The sequence below is a fragment of the Chlorocebus sabaeus genome, chromosome 5 (assembly GCF_047675955.1).
Source record: "Chlorocebus sabaeus isolate Y175 chromosome 5, mChlSab1.0.hap1, whole genome shotgun sequence".
Classification (NCBI taxonomy): domain Eukaryota; kingdom Metazoa; phylum Chordata; class Mammalia; order Primates; family Cercopithecidae; genus Chlorocebus; species Chlorocebus sabaeus.
The window spans coordinates 64,491,123-64,512,650 of NC_132908.1; the positions used below are offsets into that span (position 1 = coordinate 64,491,123).

At 47.5% G+C, this 21,528-nt stretch overlaps 1 protein-coding gene across 2 annotated transcripts in view; it reads left to right on the forward strand.

The window, feature by feature from the left end:
* Nucleotides 1-551: 551 nt before the first annotated feature.
* CTCF (CCCTC-binding factor) overlaps nt 552-21,528 on the forward strand; it is an 80,533-nt gene continuing 59,556 nt past the window's right edge. The window contains exons 1-2 of one of the 2 annotated variants that reach the window (XM_007993954.3): nt 552-761; nt 9,340-9,456. The gene's annotated coding sequence lies outside the window, so the exon portion shown is untranslated. The remainder of the gene's footprint in view (nt 762-9,339; nt 9,457-21,528) is intronic. The other variant, XM_007993953.3, reaches the window with a different exon arrangement.

Below are 21,528 nucleotides of genomic sequence, written 5' to 3' on the forward strand. Positions count from 1 at the left end.
CGGGGACGGAGCTGGGAGCGCGCGGGAACCGACCCGGCCTTACTCGGTGGCGGGCAGCTGTGAGACGTTCGGAAGGCGGGTCGGGCCTGGCTGGGGCGGAGACTGGGCGGGGCCGGGCCCAGGAGCCTCCTCTGCTCCACTGGCCGGCCCCGCGCGCGCTTCCTCCAGCCACCCCCCATTTCCCCAACCCTGTACGGGTTCAAGGGGCCGGAGACAGCAGCTCGGGAATCAGGTCAAGCGGACTGGATCCGGCACCGCCCAGGGGCGGCGGCCTCCGCCCAGGAAGCCCCACCCAGCGGGAGCCGGGACGCCACGGCGTCGGCAGAGCCCACGCGCGACCCGGCGAGGGCGCGGAAGGGCGCGTGCAGCGTGACGACGCGACTCGCGGCGCGTCCCGTGACGCCATCGCGCCCGCTTTTGAAAGTTGGCGCCCGGGGCCGCCTCCCATGCTGCCCTGCGCCAACCCCTCCCCTCACCTTTCCTCCCCCGCCCTCTACTCGCCGCCCGGCCGGCCCCCCCACCCGTCCCTTCCCTTATCAGCACCCGCGGCCCCGGCAGCGCCGACGCAGGCGCACTGCACCGCGCCGCCGCCATTTTGTGTCCGAGCCTGTGGAGCGATTAAACCGTGCGCGGAGCTGCTTCTTTGGCGGCAGCGGCGGCGGCGGTAGCCGGTGCGGACGCGCGGAGCTCGCCGGAGACGCCGGGTGGCCGGAGCCGTGGAGCGGCGGCGGAGCGGGCGCCGCGGGGGGTGTGGCGCGGAGGTAAGGGGGCCCGGGGTGGAGGAGGTTTCGCGGGCCGCCTCTAGGTGTCACGATGGGGCCGCTCCGGTCGGCGCTGGCTGCAGCCCGGCGCCAGCGCCGCCGCCGGGGGGTGTTTGTCTCCCTCTACCGTCCCTGCTGCGGCGCGGCCGCCGCCATTGCCCGGCGCCGCCGTGGCTTGGCCGCCCCCCCACCCCCACGCCCGTCCGCTAGGCCTCCCTCCTGGCAGCGCGCTAGGCCTTGGGCGGCGGCAGAGGCAGAGGCCCGCGCGCCCGGCGACTCCATTTTCCTTCCTTTGTCTCTGCCCTCGAGGCCGGTTCTTGGCCGGCCGATCGCCCGGCCGCGGCCCGCCCTCTGTCCTGTGTCCTCCGCCCCTCCTGTGGCGGGTGGCCCCAGCTGAGACGCTATCTCCGCGTCCCGGCTTCGGCGCCCGCCTAGTTCAAGGATTCGGACCTACTGCCACCGCGCGCTCAACCAGGTCCCGGTGCCGTATGGGTGTCGGGCCCTGGCCGTCGCGTCTCGGGCTGCCCCTCCTCCAGCCCGCCCCGTCCCCGGAACCTACCCTGCCGCCCTGCGTGCCTCCCCAGCTGCTTGGCTGCTCGGCGGTCGCTCCCAGTCCGCGCGTCGCCGCCGCTGGTCTCCGTCTCCGCCGAGTGGCGCAGGCGGCGCTGCAGCGGCTGCGAGCAGAGGGACCCCAGAGCTGCCGAGAGCTCCCTCTGCAAGACTGGCTGAGCTGCTCGCACCTCTACGCCGCCTGAGCGGGCGGGGGGACGCGCGCTCGCCGCCCCCGCTGCGCCCCCAAACTCGCGCCCGGGCTCCTAGCCGGACCCGACCGGTGCGGGCCCCCCTCAGGGGGCGGAAAAGATGCGAGTTCCGCACCAAGTAGTTTTTATCCAGCCGGGTTCGGACTCCCCAGCTCTTGGAGTGATGGCAACCTGACTGTGCGCTCAGAGATCTCAAAGGGACTGAAACTTAAATTTCACTCTGATCTCAAGTGACGTGACAAATTTCTGAATTTGGGAGTATGGGCTAAGTCCTTAGAGTTTCCCTCCTGCTTTAAAATGTCCTCACACTAACTTAGTACCTGATGCTCTAGGGCTAGGCGAAGGCGGTTCTGCCCCGGGATTGTGCAACGCGATCTAGAGCGCCAGTAGGGCAGAATGAATTTATTCTTGACTGGTAATTTGTCCATACGATGAAATATGAGGGTTGATGTTGTAATTGAATCCTGGGTCACTTGCTGCAGATGGTTTATAAATATCTACGCCTAATGTAACTACTGTTTAGTAGGAGACTTCCTGTAGCCCCGCGTTCAGCGTTAAGTAAACATTCTCGCATATGTAGTCTTCATACTTTGAGTTTCAATCAACTAGGAAAGTTAAAACTCCAAGTCCACATAGGTGGGAAAGGAAGTTAAACAGGGCATATATTTAAATTTATTCGGTCCTTAAGTTTTCTTCACTAAAAAGCTTCCCGTTGAATTGCGGGAGTCTTTTGCTTTTCCTTAAATATTCTAGTGCCTTAGTATAGTTCAGTGCAGCAGTGGCTGTATCAGTTTGGGTTTTTTAGGAGAGAAAAAAGTCTGGATTAACATCTTTTTAGGAAGGAAGCTATGTTAAGTTTATGAAGAAATTAAACAGTCTGATCCTAACCAAAGTTGTCCAGTCCACTGTATGTACTCTCAATCTGTAGCTCCTCACTGCAGTCCTCTTCGTAGGCACGCTTTCTACGTCTCCTTTTGGAACCCTGCAATATGTTCCTGCTGCCCCTCTTCCTGAATAAAATTGGAATGAGTAAATGCAGTAGCGTTGATTGATAGGCTTGGGAATAGAATCACCTTTAATTATCTAATATATTAATCCAGTTGTGTAATTTATTGCATTATTTTGTGACTTTGTTTTCCTTTTGAAATTGTGGTTAAGTGGCATGTTTTATTTAAGCTCAATATTGAGTTAAAAATTAAAATACAGCAGGTGTGTAATTGAGCCAGGAGTAAAGCTTGTTTTCCCGGGTTAGTACTGTGCTCCATAGACCATGTTTTACTTCTTGGTTTGGTTGTTTCATATGCAGTCATCGGCTTCTTGAGTTTATACATCATTTATGCTGTTTTAGTGGGATAGACCTTTTCCACATAGTTGCTATCCTTTGAAATTCCCATATGCCAGGAATCACACTTTGCTTTGTTTTTATTAGAAAACTAAATCTACAGAGAGAATAAATTGAGGATGAAATGATATGTCAGGGTAACCCAGAAGACTTTTTTTTTTTTTTTTTTTTTTTTTGAGACGGAGTCTCATTCTGTCGCCTAGGCTGGAGCAGCAGTGGTGCGATCTTTTCTCACTGCAACACCCGCCTCCCAGATTCAAGCAATTCTCCTGTCTCCGCCTCCCAAGTAGCAGGAATTACAGGCCCGCGCCACCACACCCAGCTAATTTTTGTATTTTTAGTAGAGACGGGGTTTCACGATGTTGGCCAGGCTGGTCTCGAACTTCTGACCTAAGATGATCCATCAGCCTCCGCCTCCCAAAGTGCTGGGATTACAGGCATGAGCCATCTCGCCAGGCCAGGACCTATTATTTAAATCAGTGATAGGAGGATGATTAAAACAGGAATGTTTGCTTACATAAGAAAATACTGTCTATTTAAGAGTAGTTCTGGCTGGGTGCGGTGGCTCACGCCTGTAATGCCAACACTTTGGGAGGCTGAGGCGGATGAATCATGAGGTCAGGAGATTGAGACCATCCTGACTAACACGGTGAAACCCTGTCTCTACTAAAAATACAAAAAATTAGCCAGGCATGGTGGCATGCACTGTAGTCCAAGCTACTAGGGAGGCTGAGGCAGGAGAATCGCTTGAACCTAGAAGGTGGAGGTTGCAGTGAGCCCAGATCGCACCACAGCACTCCAGCCTGGGCAACAGAGCGAGACTCCATCTCAAAAAAAAAAAAAAAAGAGTAGTTGTAAAGGTTAACTTTAGCGGGATCTATTCAACCTATGTAAGAATTTAGGAGGTGAAGTTATCCTTAAGATGCATTCAAATTCTAAGAGCTTTAGGGTTTTATTTTAAAGTACACATGCAAATGAGGGCACTCACCTGGGACTTGTGAGTGGCTTGGGGAGTTCCTTGGTGGAAGCCACTTGTGACTGACTTAAGGCCCTGGGGTGGAATCTTGGGCAGAGCCTTGTAGGCTGGTGCTTGCTGGCCAAGAGTCACCTCTAGAGACTCTTTTTTTTGCTTCAGGGATGCTGCTGCTGTCACAACCACGCCACATCATCTACGTTATAGAATCCACCTGATTTTTTAAAACTAGACCATCTGTCTGCCTAATTTACCTGTCTTGGCTCCAGATGACTGTTTTGCCAACAATTAGACCCCTCTTCAAACAACTCAGATGCATTATGATTTAAAAAAGAGCAGTAATGGCAAATAATGTATAACTTTGAAGACCATGGTTCTCAACTGATGTGTAGATTTGTAGGTGGGACATGGTGGCTTACACCTGTAATCCGAGCATTTTGGGAGGCTGAGGCGGGCGGATCACCTGAGGTCAGGAGTTTGAGACCAGCCTGGCCAACATGGTGAGACCCCATCTATACTAAAAACACAAAAAGTAGCTGGGCGTGGTGGCATGTGTCTGTAATCCCAGCTACTCAGGAGGCTGAGGCAGGAGAATCGCTTGAACCCTGGAGGCAGAGGTTGCAGTGAGTTGAGATCGCGCCATTGCACTCCAGCCTGGTTGACAGAGTGAGACTGTGTCTCAAAAAAAAAAAAAAAAAAAAAAAAAAATTTGTCTTACCGCATTTATTTTGTTGTTGTTGTGAGTTTTTTTTTTTTTTCCTTGAGATGGAGTCTCGCTCTGTCTCCCAGGCTGGAGTGCAGTGGCATGATCTTGGCTCACTGCAAGCTCTGCCTCCTGGGTTCACGCCATTGTCTTGCCTCAACCTCCTGAGTAGCTGGGAAGACTATAGGCGCCCACCACCATGCCCGGCTAATGTTTTGTATTTTTAGTAGAGGCTGGGTTTCACTGTGTTAACCAGGATGGTTTCGATCTCCTGACTCGTGATCTGCCTGCCTTGGCCTCCCAAAGTTCTGAGATTACAGATGTGAGCCACCACGCCCAGCCTGTGGGGTTTTTTTGTTTTGTTTTGTTTGTTTTAAGACAGGTCTTGCTCTTTTACCTAGACTGGAGTGCAGTGGTGTGATCACAGCTCGCTGCAGCCTCCACCTCCCTGGCTCAAATGATCCTGCCACCTCAGCTTCCTGGGTAGCTGGGACTAATTTTTTCTAGAGACAGGTTTTTGTCATGTTGCCTACCTAGGCTGGTCTCAAACTCGTAGGCTCAAGCAATCAGTCTGCCTTGGCCTTCCAAAGTTCTGGGATTAGGTGTGAGCCACTGTGCCCAGCCCATTTTTTTTTAAACACCTGTAAACTTTGTGTAGTCTGTCTTCGTATCTTCCCTGTTAGTATCTTTGTGCATTTTCTCAGTGATTTAATATTTGAATGCAAAGGTGTGGCACTGCATATAGACTGCCAAAATACAGTCCAAAGATCAGGGTTAGGATGATACTCTTTCACATGTGATCCTTGTTTTTGGTCACTCTTGGAATTTTCGGGGGCAGAAAATTTCATTCCCTTTGAGGTATGCTAGTAATAATAACGGACTTCAATACAGAACTGTTGCTTGGACTAACTACGCTAATCACCTATTTCTGTTACTAAAAATTCTCTCTCAACAGAGGAGACTAGCTTCATCTAAGAGAGTATTATATCAGTTAGTTTTGTGGAGTTTAGCTAATTGTCAGATGGATTTCCTCTTAGAAGATGTACCTCATATGCCAAATTGTTTGGAAACTTTTTTTAAATACATTTTAATTGAGGCAGGGTGTTACTCTGTTGCCCAGGTTAGAGTGCAGTGGCATGATCATTGCTCACTGCAGCCTTGAACTCCTGGACTCAAGCAGTCTTCCTGCTGCAGCCTCCCAAGTAGCTGATACTATTGGCGTGTGTCACCATGCCCAGCTGATTTTTAAAATTTTTTTTGTAGAGACAGAATCCTACTATGTTGCTCAGGCTGGTCTTGAACTCCTGGGCTCAAGCAAGTCTCCCACCTCAGCTTCCCAAAGTGTTGACATTACAGCTGTGAGCCACCATACTGGGCTTTTTTTTTTTTTTTTTTTTTTTGAGACAGGTTGTCACCCTGTTGCCTGCACTGCAGTGCAGTGGTGTGATCATGGCTCACTGCAGCCTTGTCCCCCACCTCCCCCAAGTGATCCTCCAACCTCAGCCTTCCAAGTAGCTGGGACCACAGGCACACACCACCATGCCTGGTTTATATATATGTATATATACACCCACACGCACGCACACACACATATGTGTGTATATATACGTGTATATGTGTGTGTATATATATATTTTTTAAGATGGAGTTTGCTCGGTCGCACAGGCTGGAGTACAGTGGCATGTTCTGGGCTCAGTGCATACTCGGCCTCCCAGGTTCAAGTAATTCTTCTGCTTCAGCCTCGCAAGTAGCTGGGATTACAGGTGCCTGCCACCGTGTCCAGCTAATGTTTGTATTTTTAGTAGAGACAGGGTTTCACCATGTTGGCCAGGCTGGTCTGGAACTCCTGACCTCAGGTTATCCACCCACCTCAACCTCCCAAAGTGCTCGGACTGCAGACGTGAGCCACCGTGCCTGGCCTTTTTTTTCTTCTTCTTCCCTGAAACGAAGTCTTGCTCTGTCACCCAGGCTGGAGTGCAGTGGCGCGATGATGGCCCACCGCAACCTCCGTCTTCCAGGTTCAACCAGTTCTCCTGCCTCAGCCTCCTGAGAAGCTGGGATTACAGGCGTGTGCCACCATGCCCAGCTAGTTTTTGTATCTTTAGTAGAGACTGGGTTTTTTCACCACGTTGGCCAGGGTGGTCTTGAACTCCTAACCTCATGATCCACCTGGCTCGGCCTCCCAAAGTGCTGGGATTACAGGCATGAGCCACGGTGCCCCAACTAGCTTCAAACTCCTAGGCTTGAGCAGTCCTCTACCGTGGCCTCCCAAAGTGCTGGGATTGCTGGTGTGAGCCATCACACCTGGCCATATTGTTTGGAAACTCTTTTTTTTTTTTTTTTTTTGGGACTGAGTCTTGCTCTGTCACCCAGGCTGGAGTGCAGTGGTGCGATCTCTGTTCACTGAAACCTCCGCTTCCTGGGTTCAAGCAATTCTTCTGCCTCAGCCTTCTCAGTAGCTGGGGTAACAGGCGTGCACCACTATGCCTGGCTAATTTTTGTGGTTTTTTTAGTAGAGACAGGGTTTCACCATGTTGGTCAGGCTGGTCTCGAACCCTTGACCTCATGATCCGCCAGCCTTGCCTTCCCAAAGTGCTGGGATTACAGGTGTGAGCCACTTTGCCCAGCCTATTTGGAAACACTTAATTCAAATTTAGCTGTTTATTTAACTTGGGATTTTCTTTTTTTCTTTCTTTGAGACAAAGTCTCACTCTGTCGCCAGGCTGGAATGCAGTGGCACGATCTTGGCTCACTGCAACTCTGCCTCCTGGGTTCAAACGATTCTCCTGCCTCAGGCACCTGAGTTTGAGTAGCTAGGGCTACAGGCTCGCGCCACCATGCCCAGCTAATTTTTGTATTTTTAGTAGAGACAGGGTTTCACTATGTTGGCCAGGATGGTCTCAATTTCTTTACCTGGTGATCTGCCCACCTTGGCCTCCCAGAGTGCTGAGATTACAGGTGTGAGCCATTCATTATGCCTGGCCTGGGATTTGCTTTTTTTTTTTTTTTTTCCTCCTCTCTAGACATAGGTTCCACTCTACCTTTGCTCGAAGTTTGACAGTTCATTTTGTAATTTAGGATGAAAAGATGCCATCTAACAAAGTATTCCATTATTTGACTACAAAAACTGTTTCATTGCTCTGCTTCTAGGATTTTCTTTTTCTTTTTTTTTTTTCCTTTTTGTGGAGAACGGGGTCTTGCTATATTACCCAGGCAGATCTCGAACTTCTGGGCTCAAGCTATCCTCCCGCCTCGCTTCTAGGATTTTCAAAGCTCAATAAAAGCTCCTTCTGCCAGTTTTTTAAAGATGGACTCTTGCTCTGTTGCCCAGGCTGGAGTACAGTGGCGTGATCTTGGCTCACTCCAACCTCCATCTCCTGGGTTCAAGCGATTCTCCTGCCTCAGCCTCCTGAGTAGCTGGGATTACAGGTGTATGCCACCACGCCTGGCTAATTTTTGTACTTTTAGTAGAGATGGGGTTTCACCATGTAGTTCAGGCTGTTCTCAAACTCCTAACCTCAGGTGATCCACCCACTTTACTCGGCCTCCTCAGTTATCTTACTAAACTGGAAAGCATAGCCTTTAGTTGTGGCATGAACAAACTTAATCAGTAAGACTGTTACTTGCTGAAGATATGGAAATAGACTGTTAGAGGGCCACTACTGCAGCCATAAGAATTATTATTATTGTTACGTATTTTTTTTTTTTTTGAGACGGAGTCACACTGTGTTGCCCAGGCTGGAATGCAGTGGCACAATCTCGGCTCACTGCAAGCTCCGCCTCCCGGGTTCATGCCATTTTCTTGCCTCAGCCTCCCAAGTAGCTGGAACTACAGGTGCCTGCCACCATGCCCGGCTAATTTTGTTTGTTTTTTTTTTTTTTTGAGATGGAATCTCGCTCTGTTGCCCAGGCTGGAGTGCAGTGCAGTACAGTGGTGCGATCTCGGCTCACTGCAAGCTCTGCCTCCTGGGTTCACACCATTCTCCTGCCTCAGCCTCGCCAGCAGCTGGGACTATAGGCGCACACCGCCAAGCTCAGCTAATTTTTGTATTTTTAGTAGATACGGGGTTTCACCTTGTTAGCCGGGATGGTCTCAATCTCCTGACCCTGTGATCCCCCTGCCTCAGCCTCCCAAAGTGCTGGGATTACAGGTGTGAGCCACCGCGTCCGGCCTAAATTTTTTTTATTTTTTTGTATTTTTAGTAGAGACGGGGTTTCACCATGTTAGCCAGGATGGTCTTGATCTCCTGACCTCGTGATCCACCTGCCTTGGCCTCCCAAAGTGCTGGGATTACAGGTGTGAGCCACCGCACCCGGCCAAGAATTAATGTTTTGGTATTTTGAGTGTGTGTGCCGTTATTTGGTTGCAATATTGCAGTGGAGTTTTTTTGTTGTTGTTGTTGTTTTAGAGGGGACAAGATCTCTCACTTTGTGAAGCAGGCTGGAATGCAGTGGCACAGTCTCAGCTCACTACAGCCTCAAACTCCTGGGCGAGTCTCCCACCCTGGCTTCCCAAAGTGTTAGGATTACTGGTGTGAGCCTAGAGTACCATTTTAGTACTTACAAATCTTTAGTCATTTATATATTTAGCAAACATGTGGAAAAATAAGTGAATGTTTCGTTATTGGCTTGATGGTGGACATTTATGGAATGGCTCAGTTAGTGACATGACATTAACAGGTGTTTTGTTTCTTTCTCAATTTTTTCTGTCTTCAGTTTTCCCTCATTTTATTTTTTATAATATATGTGTATTTGTATGAATTGAGTGTTTCACAAAATGATTTATGCTTTTCTTTTAGAATGATTACGGACCTGAAGCCAAAGAACAAGATGCACTAGTGGATGGATTGCTGACCAGGGGCTTGAGAGCTGGATTCTGTTTTCCCTCCTCAAACTGACTTTGCAGCCACGGAGAGGTAAGTGCTATTTCCATTTTTTTCTATCTTAAAAGTAGTAGTAATATAACCCTCCTGGAGTTAGAGGATTTGTTGGCTAATTCTTGGGTATAGAGGATGCAGGAATCAGGTGATTGAGAGCATACAGGCTTCATAATCAGAGTCCTGGGTGTGAAACTCTTAACGATGATATATTAGCTGGGTAATAATGGGGCAAGTTACTTTAACCTGTCTACTCCTGTAGTCCTCACTTGTGAGAGAATAACACCACCAATCTCAGAGACTATTCTCAGATTTAATGAGAATGTGTTTTGTAAAGCGTTAAGTACTATTCTGAACATGTACATAGAAAGATCTCAGGAAATTGTGGTTTCTTTTCTGTAGAAACCCTTGAAATGTATATTTTGATTATTGGCAGATGAACTGAAAAGAAAGTCCATGATCTGTGGCTACTTGTAATTTTGATGAGAAACAGATGGAATCCTGTTATTGGGTAACCTGGTATCCTGGATAAAAATTGTCATAATTTGAGTTAGCCTAGCTTATTGCCCATTTTGCATCAGAGTGTGACAATAATTATTATTTTAATTTAGCCTATAATTTCTGCTATAAAATATAATGGATACTATATGGAACTTGGAACAGGCCTCTTTTTTTTTTTTTTTTTTTTTTTTTTTTTTGAGACGGAGTCTCGCTCTGTCGCCCAGGCTGGAGTACAGTGGCGCGATCTCGGCTCACTGCAAGCTCCGCCTCCCGGGTTTACGTCATTCTCCTGCCTCAGCCTCCCGAGTAGCTGGGACTACAGGCGCCCGCCACCACGCCCGGCTAGTTTTTTGTATTTTTTAGTAGAGACGGGGTTTCACCATGTTAGCCAGGATGGTCTCGATCTCCTGACCTCGTGATCTGCCCGTCTCGGCCTCCCAAAGTGCTGGGATTACAGGCTTGAGCCACCGCGCCCGGCCGGAACAGGCCTCTTATAAATATTGGAATCTGCTATGCTTTGGGATCTCATAAACAACAAAGTGGGATTCTGGTTGTAAAAATTATCTCTTCTCACAGTATCAGAAAGCACATCTTTTTTAGACCCTAGAAAAATGTGAAAATAATATAATTGTACATGGGTAATGGCAAAAAGGAATGTAGAAGTGGAAATTACAAATGCCGAGATTAGATAAGCTTATATGAATGAATCATCTAAATGACTACTGAGATTTTTCTTACAAGCTCTGCCTGGAGCAAATAAAGAGAAGGGAATAGGAATGAAAGTTTGTTATTCTTCAAACCTTTATTTTCCAAATGGGCAACTTGTTTTCCTGCTAGATGGGAAGTACAAGGTCTGTGGTAGTATTCTGTCGCCCCAGAAATAACTTATGCCCTGCACGTTCTTTCAGGAGTGTTGACACAGAGTGCATACTAATAAGTTGCTGAAGAAAGAAATAATGCTGATTTAAAAACTATTGAGAAATCTAACCTTTAAGAGTTTAGGGAATGGGTTTATAGGAACATGTTAATCATTTTCAAGTGTTATGACTAGCTTAATTGCTTAGATCCCTGTTTCTCAAATTGGGATGTGAATACTCTTAGGGAATCAGGTGGTATGATTTCAGATTACTTGGAGTCACAAGATAGACATGACCCGTCTTCTTAGAACTTCAGTTATGCTCATTGAGGAGGTGCTGAGTTAAGTTAACTGGTAAGTGATTAAATACTAAATATTGGCCTGGCACGTAGCTCACGCCTAGTACTTTGGGAGGCCAAGGCAGGCGGATCACTTAAGGTCAGGAGTTCCAGACCAGCCTGGCCAACATGGTGAAACCCCATCTCGACTAAAAATACAAAAACTAGCCGGGTGTGGTGGTGGGTACCTGTAACCTCAGCTACTTGGGAGTCTGAGACAGGAGAATTGCTTAAACCTGGGAGGCGGAGGTTACAGTGAGCCAGGATTGTGCCACTGCACTCCACTCTGGGCGACAGAGTGACTTTGTCCGCCTCCTCCCCCACCCCCCGCAAAAAAAAAGGCCAGGCGCGATGGCTCATGCCTGTAATCCCAGAACTTTGGGAGGCCGAGGTGGGTGGATCACGAAGTCAGGAGTTTGAAACCAACCTGGCCAACATGGTGAAACCCTGTCTCTACTAAAAATATAAAAAATTAGCTAGGTGTAGTGGCAGGCACCTGTAATCCCAGTTTCTTGGGAGTCTGAGGCAGGAGAATTGCTCGAACCCGGGAGGTGGAGGTTGCAGTGAGCCGAGATCACTGCACTCCAGCCCAGGCAACAGAGTGAGACTGTCTCAAAAAAAAAAAACAATTACCTGGATATGGTAGTGCGTATCTGTAATCCCAACTACTTGGGAGGCTGAGGCGGGAGAATCACCTGAACCAGGAGGCAGGCAGAGGTTGCAGTGAGCCAAGATCACACCACTGCACTCCAGCCTGGGTGACAGAGCAAGACCCTGTCTCAAAAAAAAAAAATATATATATATATATATATATATATAAATATTGTTATATTAAAACAGACATTTTCGGAGCGGAATGAAAACTGTATGATTAAGATAACACAGGTCTTCAACAAAATGAGGCATGAGTGCCTGAGGGTGAGAAGTTCTCTTTGTATAGGTTCTATAGTGGATACATTTGAGAGGCAATACATTTGAGCTATAGAACAGCTCTGCAATCCTCCTTACTTTGTCCTTGTTGTATTTGTGTAGGGAAAAACTCTCAAGCCCAGGTTTTTCCTTTGCTTTCACACAACAACCACCATCAACACAAAAGAAGACTTACGTGGCTGGGTCCAGTGGCTCAGCCTATAATCCCAGCACTTTGGGAGGCTGAGGTGGGCAGATCGCAAGGTCAAGAGATCGAGACCATCCTGACCAACATGGTAAAATCCCATCTCTACTGAAAATACAAAAATTAGCTGGGCGTGGTGGCGCACGCCTGTAGTCCCAGCTACTCGGGAGGCTGAGGCAGGAGAATCGCTTGAACCTGGGAGGCGGAAGTTGCAGTGAGCCGAGATCATGCCGCCATACTCTGGTCTGGTGACAGGGTGAGATTCCATCTCAAAGAAAAGAGAAGACTTTCGTGACCAAAGATGGGGTGGAGGGATTTTCCCCACACACCAAACGGTGGATACCAGCTAGGTGTCCTCCAATTCAGTTCCAACACCATCTACCCAAGATGGTGTCAGATCCCACACGTTTAGGGTTTAGTCCCACCCATCCGTCCTACCAGTCACAAGCCCAGTCCTTCAGAGCTTCTAACCAACTGGCTTCAAGTTGAGATTCCCACGACCTCTTTCTTGTGTTCCATTAATTTGCTAGAGCAGTTCACAGTCCTCAAGGAAACACTTCTTTAGATTTGCCAGTTTAAGAAGATTATTTATTTTTGAGACAGTCTCACTGCATTGCCCAGGCTGGAGTGCAGTGGCGTGATCTCTGCTCACTGCAACTTCCCCGTCCCAGGTTCAAGCGATTCTTCTGCCTCAGTCTGCCGAGTAGCTGGGATTACAGGTGTCCACTCCCATGCCCAGCTAATTTTGGTATTTTTAGTAGAGCTAGGGTTTTGCCGTGTTGGCCAGGCTGGTCTCAAACTCCTGACCTCAGGTGATCCACCCAATTTGGCCTCCCAAAGTGCTGGGATTATAGGCATGCACCACTGCACCCAGCCAAAAGCATCTATTCTTTTTCTTTTTTTGAGATGGAGTCTTGCTCTGTTGCCCAGGCTGTAGTGCAGTGGTAAAATCTTGACTCACTGCAAGCTCTGCCTCCCAGGTTCACACCATTCTCCTGCCTCAGCCTCCCGAGTAGCTGGGACTACAGGCGCCCACTGCCATGCCTGGCTAATTTTTGTATTTTTAGCAGAGATGGGGTTTCACCTTGTTAGCCAGGATGGTCTCAATCTCCTGACCTCGTGATCTGTCCACCTCGGCCTCCCAAAGTGCTGGGATTACAGGCATGAGCCACTGTGCCTGGCCAAAAGCATCTATTCTTTTTTTTTTTTTGAGATGGAGTCTTGCTCTGTTGCCCAAGATGGAGTGCAGTGGCATGATCTTGGCGGCTCACTGCAAGCTCTGCCTCCTGGGTTCACACCATTCCCCTGCCTGATCCTCCCGAGTAGCTGGGACTACAGGCACCCACCACCATGCCCGGCTACTTTTTGTGTGTGTGTGTGTTTTTAGTAGAGACAGGGTTTCACTGTGTTGGCCAGGGTGGTCTCAATCTCTTGACTTCGTGATCCGCCTGCCTCAGCCTCCCAAAGTGCTGGGATTACAGGTGTGAGCCACCGCACCCGGCCAAAAAAACACCTATTCTTAACTGTGTGTTTTATAATTACTAAGTATTGTGGGGTTTTTTTGTTTTTTTTGAGACGGAGTCTCACTCTGTTGCCCAGGCTGGAGTGCAGTGGCGTGATCTTGGCTCACTGCAAGCTCCACACCCCAGGTTCACGCCATTCTCCTGCCTCAGCCTCCCGAGTAGCTGGGATTACAGGCGCCCGCCACCACACCCAGCTAATTTTTTGTATTTTTAGTAGAGATGGGGTTTCACTGTGGTCTCGATCTCCTGACCTCGTGATCTACCCGCCCCGGCCTCCCAAAGTGCTGGTATTACAGGCGTGAGCCACCACGCCCGGCCCAGTATTGTTATTAACATACTGCTCTTAATGTAAGTGGCATTTAAGAATTACATTTTCTCCATATGTCCTTGTGGGTAGAGGTAAAAAAAAGAATTACATTTTCTTTAGTCACGCATCCTGGTGCGTGCCTGTAATCCTGGCTATTCAGGAGGCTGAGGCAGTAGGATCGGCTGAGCTCAGGAGGTCAAGGTTGCAGTGAGCCATGGTCCCACCACTTCTTTTCAGCCTGGGTGACAGAGTAAGACCCTGTCTCGATAAACAAATAAGAAAGAATTAAGTTTTCTGAGGCTGGGCATGGTGGCTCATGCCTATAATCCCAGCACTTTGGGAGGCTGAGGCGGGTAAATCACTTAAGGCCAGGAGTTCGAGACCAGCCTGGACAACATGGCAAAACCTTGTCTCTACTGAAAATACAAAAATTAGCTTGGTGTGGTAGCTCATGCTGCGATCCCAGCTACTCAGGTGGAGGCACAAGAATTGCTTGAATCCAGGAGGTGAAGGTTGCAGTGAGCCGAGATTGCACCACTTCATTCCAGCCTGGGTGGCAGAGCAAAACTCTGTCTTTAGAAGAAAAAAAGAAAAAACACATTTTCTATATTGATAGTGCCCGTTCTTTGGATATGGGTTTTGTATTTAAACCTAGTTAATTCTGAATATACTGAAATGTGACTTTCCCTGAAATGATGTGAATTGGATCAACCCAGATGTGCCTGTCCTGCATCTGCAATATTTATGAAACTCTTGTAATGTGCTCATTTTATACTTGAACACATGGCTTTCTATTCTGTGCCAGGTACTACACTAGGTGCTAGGGTTTCAAAGATGAATAAGAAAAGGAACCTTCTCCTGAGGGTCTTAGGTAGACTGGGCAGGAGATCTGTATATAAGTGTCATTGGTTCTCTGGTAAAAGTGTGTTCAGGGTGGGCTGGGCACGATGGCTCACACCTGTAATCCCAGCACTTCGGGAGGTCAAGGCGGGTGGATCACCTGAGGTCGGTAGTTCGAGACCAGCCTGGCCAACATGGTGAAACCCTGTCTCTACTAAAAATACAAAAATTAGCTGGGCATGGTGGCGGGCACCTGTAATCCCAGCTACTCAGGAGGCTGAGGTGGGAGAATCACTTGAATCCAGGAGGCAGAGGTTGCAGTGAGCCAATATTGTGCCATTGCACTCCAGCCCGGGTGAAAGAGCAGAACTCAGTCTCCCAGGAAAAAAAAGTGTTCAGGGTGTAGGGAGAGATTGTCAGTTACAGGAGTTTGGGAAAGATATTAGGAAAGACTTTCTGAAGAAGAGGCCCTGATCTGGGTGTAACAGGAAATACAAAAGAAGCATAAATTTGATTTTAATCTTATTAGGACACCAAGTCCTGGCCATGCAGCTTAATAGCTGTATGGCCTCGGGCAAGTCTGTTAGAGGTGACTTCCTCGGGCTTCCCTTTCCTCTTTATTTTTGAGATGGAGTCTCTCGCTCTGTCGCCAGGCTGGAGTACAGTGGCGCGATCTCGGCTTACTGCAACCTCCGCTTCCTGGATTCAACTGATTCTCCTGCCTCAGCCTCCTGAGTAGCTGGGACTACAGGCGCGCACCACTATGCCCAGCTAATTTTTGTATTTTTAGTAGATACAGGGTTTCGCTGTATTGGCCGGGCTGGTCTCAAACTCCTGACCTCAGGTGATCTGCCCACCTCGGCCTCCCAAAGTGCTGGGATTACAAGCGTGAGCCACCGTGCCAGGCCAAGTTGGTTATTGTATATATTTTGCATTAAACTGAACTTCAGTGACCACCAGATAATACAGATGTTAATAAACTAAACAGAAATATTGTGCCAGAGGAAAATGAGTTAGATTTATCAGAAAATCTCTTGAGCAGTGGAGAAGTGGGTAAGAGAACAAGGTCACATTGCATGTTGCAAGGGATATAAAACCCTAACCCATTTAAAAAGATGAATGCCAGCCTGGGCAACTTAGTGAGACCTTGTCTGTTAAAAAAAAGAAAAATGTAGCCAGGTGTGGTGGTGCACACCTGTAGTCTCAGCTACTTGGGAGGCTGAGATGGGAGGATCACCTGAGCCCAGGAGGTTGAGGCTTCATGCACTCCAGCCTGAGTGACAGAGTGAGACTCTGCCTTTAAAAAAAAAAAAAAAAAAGAGGAGGACTGTTAACTAGCAAAATGCTTATGAGAGAGGTTTTTTAATAGCATAGTACCAAAAAATTAATTACTATGGAATAAAAGTAAAGAAAATCCCGAACTAAAACCTGGCATATAGCAGAAGCTCAATAAGTAATTATTTGGATGAATAATGACCAGGGCAAAAGACTAAACAGACATGGAAATAATCAGTCAAAACTAGTAGTGTGAGGGTAGTTTGGTTTGGGGGTCACTTTTTGTTGGTTTTGTATAGTTTGTGTAATTTTTTAATGCAAATAAGTTTTTTTCTTTTCTTAAGTTAGATTAAAGCAGAATTACCAAAATCTGGCTACAACAATATTTAACAATAGGGGATTGGTTAAATTATGATACATCCGTATAATAGAATGTTGTGTAGTCATTTTGTATAAAAAATGTTGAAATGGCAAGATATTTGAAAAAAAGTACAGAAGAAAGCAGATTATCAACAATATGTATGATATGATCTCATGTGAGAGTAACTATGTATATATATTGGGGAGGGGACTATGGATTTGGATATATGCCAGAATGTGTATTTAAAACCTATAGGTAGGTTTCTTTAAGCTTTTCCTGTTGCCTGTATGCATAATTTCTAAAGGAAAAGGGAATGCAGTACAGTAGGAAGTAGCACTGAAACTTTCTGATAAAGATAATGAAATGGGCCGGGTGTAGTGTCTCACACCTGTAATCCCAGCACTTTGGGAGGCTGAGGTGGGCAGATTATGAGGTTAGGAGATCGAGACCATCCTGGCTAACATGGTGAAACCCCGTCTCTACTGAAAAGACAAAAATTAGGCAGGTGTGATGGCAGGCGCCTGTAGTCCCAGCTACTCAGGAGGCTGAGGCAAGAGAATGGCGTGAACCTGTGAGGCGGAGTTTGCAGTGAGCCAATTTTGCACCACCTCACTTCAGCCTGGACGACAGAGTGAGGCTCCGTCTCAAAAAAAAAGATAATGAAATGATAAAAGGTGTTTTTGCGTAGTTTACTTGGCAGTAATGTCTAGACTTCTTGAGTGGAATCAAGAGGCCCACTGGAACAGTTACAGAAGTGCAGCCAGGAGGAGAGTAAGGCAGGAGGAAGCTGCTGCATCTGCCCAACTGTTAGAGGGGATTGAGGTTGCAGAGGCAGTTCTTGCAGTGTTCCTCACTTAAAGTTGGTCTTAAACTTTTTAAAAATATTACTAAAGTAATGTTTAGTTTCATTCTTTAGAAGAGTCTAATGATTGTAGAATTACATTAGACCTAAAGAATGCTTTAACTTTGTTTCCCCAGAGCTGAAAACTGTTAATAATCTGGTTTGTTGACTTTGTGCTTTTATTAGCAGGCATTTACATATAATACAACTTTTTTGTTTTGTTTTGTTTTGAGACGGAGTCTTGCTCTGTCACCCAGGCTGGAGTGCAGTGGCACAATCTCGGCTCACTGCAAGCTCTGCCTCCCGGGTTCATGCCATTCTCCTGCCTTGGCCTCCCGAGTAGCTGGGACTACAGGCGCCCACCACCACACCTGGCTATTTTTTTTTTTTGTATTTTAGTAGAGATGGGGTTTCACCGTGTTAGCCAGGATGGTCTCGATCTCCTGACCTCGTGATCCGCCCGTCTCGGCCTCCCAAAGTGCTGGGATTACAGGCGTGAGCCACCGCGCCCAGCCAATACAACTTTTTAAACAAAATATAATTGTGCTATGCAAATTTTCTATAACCACCACATTTAATGTAAGAACATGAGGGGGAAATAGTTCAAACAGTACAAAATGTTAATAATGAAAAGTAATCTTCAGTCCCACCTCTGAACTCTCAGTTTTCTTCCTCAGAGGCAATAAATACCAATTTTTCATGTATCCATCCAGAGAAAATTCTGCGTATATTCAAACATATGAGTTTATGTATCTTGTTTTTTGTTTTGTTTTGTTTTTTCCTGAGACAGAGTTTTCACTCTGTTGCCCAGGCTGGACTGAGAGGCGTGATCTTGGCTTACTGCAACCTCCAACTCCTGAATTGAAGTGATTCTTGTGCCTCAGCCTCCCAGGTAGCTGGGATTACAGACATGTGCGGCCATGCCCAGCTTATTTTTGTAGTTTTAGTAGAGACATGATTTCACCATGTTGGCCAGGCTGGTCTCGAACTCTTGGCCTCATGTGTTTCACCCGCCTCGGCTTCCCAGATTGCCTGGATTACAAGCATGAGCCAATGTGCCTGGCCAAGTTTATGTATCTTTTTGAAAAAGCACAAATAGGCTGGGCGTGGTGTCTCACGCCTATAGTCCCAGTACTTTGGGAGGCTGAGGTGGGTGGATCACCTGAGGTCAGGAGTTCGAGACCAGCCTGGCCAACATGGTGAAACCCCGTCCCTACTGAAAATACACAAATTAGCAGGACATGGTGGCAGGCGCCTGTATCCCAGCCACTCAGGAGGCCGAGGCAGGAGAATCACTTGAACCTGGGAAGCGGAGGTTGCAGTGAGCCGAAATCGCGCAATTGCACTCCAGCCTGGGGGACAAGAGCAAGACTTCGTCTCAAAAATAAATAAATAAAAATAAAAGGCCGTGCGTGGTGGCTCACGCCTATAATCCCAGCACTTTGGGAGGCCGAGGTGAGTGGATCACCTGAAGTCAGGAGTTCAAGACCAGCCTGACCCCAACATGGTGAAACCCCGTCTCTACTAAAAATACAAAAAGTAGCCGGGCATGGTGGCATGCACCTGTAATCTCAGCTACTCAGGAGGCTGAGGCAGGAGAATCGCTTGAACCTGGGAGGTGGAGGTTGCAGTGAGCTGAGATTGTGCCGTTACACTCCAGCCTGTGCAACAAGAGTGAAACTCTATCTCAAAAATAAATAAATAATAAAAATAAGAAATAAAAAAACACAAATAGTAGCTTACTATACTCGTTCTAGACGTTTGAATTGTTTTCAATTTTTTTTTTTGGAGATGAAGTCTTGCTCTGTCACCTAGGCTGGCGTGCAATGGTATGATCTCGGCTCACTGCAACCCTCGCCTCCCAGGTTTAAGCAGTTCTGTCTCAGCCTCCCAAGTAGCTGGGCATGGTGGCACACGCCACCATGCCCAGCTAATTTTTGTATTTTTAGTAGAGACAGGTTTTTGCCATGTTGGCTAGGCTGGCTTCGAACTCCTGACCTCAGGTGATCCACCTGCTTCAGCCTCCCAACTGCCCAGGCGTCCCAACTGCCCAGGCCTCCTGAAGTGCTGGGATTACAGGTATGAGCCACCATGCCCGGCCTGTTTTCAATCTTTTGCCATTAGAGAAAAATACCCTAGTAGTAGATAACCTTCTTACATACACATCTTTAGACTCGTGTACTAGTGTAAACATAGAGTAAGTTCAGAGAAATTGAATTGCTTATATACTCCTAGAAGAGGGAATGGTCATGTACAAAGGCCCAGAGGCAGGAAAGGAAAGACCTAGAATGTTCTGGCTACTGAAAGCAGTTCAGTGTGATTAGAGGAGAGTATATCAGACTGGATGCAGATCTGCTGATAGGGCCCTGAAGCACGTGGTAGGCCATGTGAAAGAGTTTGGACTTTAAGAGTTTTCAGCATGGTGGTTTCAGAAGGGAAGTCTTCTTGCTGATAATGGATTTACATTTTAGAAATCCATGGCCACTGTGTGAAAAATGGTGGGTAATGGAGCAAGAGGGGAAGCAGGGAAACTGGTTAGAAGGCCATTGCATTGGTCCAAGCAAGATGTAATGCTGTCCTGACTTAAGGTGAGATAATTGGGATTGCTGTTTGTCTAGTTCGTTAAATTATGATGATTATTTTAAATTAATTAAGTTAGAGACAGAGTCTCACTCTGTTCCCCAGGCTAGAGTGCTGTGGTGTGATCATAACTCACTATAACCTTGAACTCCTGGCCTTAAGCGATCCTGTGGTCTCAAGCTCCTGGGTAGCTAGGAGTGTAGGGTGCATATCACCAGGCCCAGCTAATTTTTTTTGTAAAGACATCCAGCAACAAAGTTCCTACTAATTGAAGGAACAAAAGATGTTTTTTTGAGACGGAGTCTTGGAGTCTTGTGTTGCCCAGGCTGGCCTTGAACTCCTGGCCTCAAGCAATCCCCCCCCAACCCAGGCCATCCAAGATGTTGGGATTACAGATGTCAGCCACCACACCCAGCTTAGTTTTTAAATTATTTATTTATTTATATTTTATTTATTTACTTATTTATTATTTATTTGTTATTTTTGAGATGAAGTCTCGCTCTTGTCTCCCAGGCTGGAGTGCAGTGGCGTGATCTCAGCTCACTGCAACCTCTGCCTCCCGGGTTCAAGTGATTCTTCTGCCTCGGCCTGGGCATTACAGGCGTGTACCACCACACCCGGCTAATTTTGTACTTTTAGTAGAGGAGCCTACCACCACGCCAGGCTAATTTTTTTTTTTTTTTTTAAAGTAGAGATGGGGATTCACCATGTTGGCCAGGCTGGTCTAGAACTCCTAACCTCAGGTGATCCACCCACCTCGGCCTCCCAAAGTGCTGGGATTATAGGCATGAGCCACCTCACCAGGCCTTACTTATTTTTAATTAGGTTGGAATCCTATTCTGCATCCTCCTTTGTAACCTTGCTGCGTGTTATGAACATTTTTCCTGTTAGATATCTTTTTTTTTTTTTTTTTTTTTTGAGACAGTCTCCATCACCCATGCTGGAGTACAGTGGCATGATCTAGGCTCACTGCTACCTGTGCCTCCTGGGTTCAAGTGATTCTTGTGCCTTAGCCTCGTGAGCAGCTGGGATTACAGACATGCTCCACCAGGCCCGGCTTATTTTATTTTTATTTTATTTATTTATTTGAGACAGACTCTTCCTCTTTTGCCCAGTCTGGAGTGTGGTGGCACCTTCTTGGCTCACTGCAACCTCCACCTCCCGAGTTCAAGTGATTCTCCTGCCTCAGCCTCCAGAGTAGCTGGGATTACAGGCGTGCACCACCACGCCCAGCTAATTTTGTACTTTTAGTAGAGATGGAGTTTTACCGTGTTGGCCAGGCTGGTCTAGAACTCCTGACTGCAGGTGATACACCCACTTCGGCCTCCAAAAGTGCTGGGATTACAGCTGTGAGCCATAGCGCCCAGCACTAATTTTTGTTTTGTCACGTTGACTGGGCTGATGTTGAACTCCTGACCAAAAAATTAGCCGGGCATGGTGGCGGGCACCTGTAGTCTCAGCTACTGGGGAGGCTGAGGCAGGAGAATGGCATGAACGGAGCTTGCAGTGAGCTGAGAATTGCGCCACTGCACTCCAGCCTGGGCGACAGAGCAAGACGCCTCTCAAAAAAAAAAA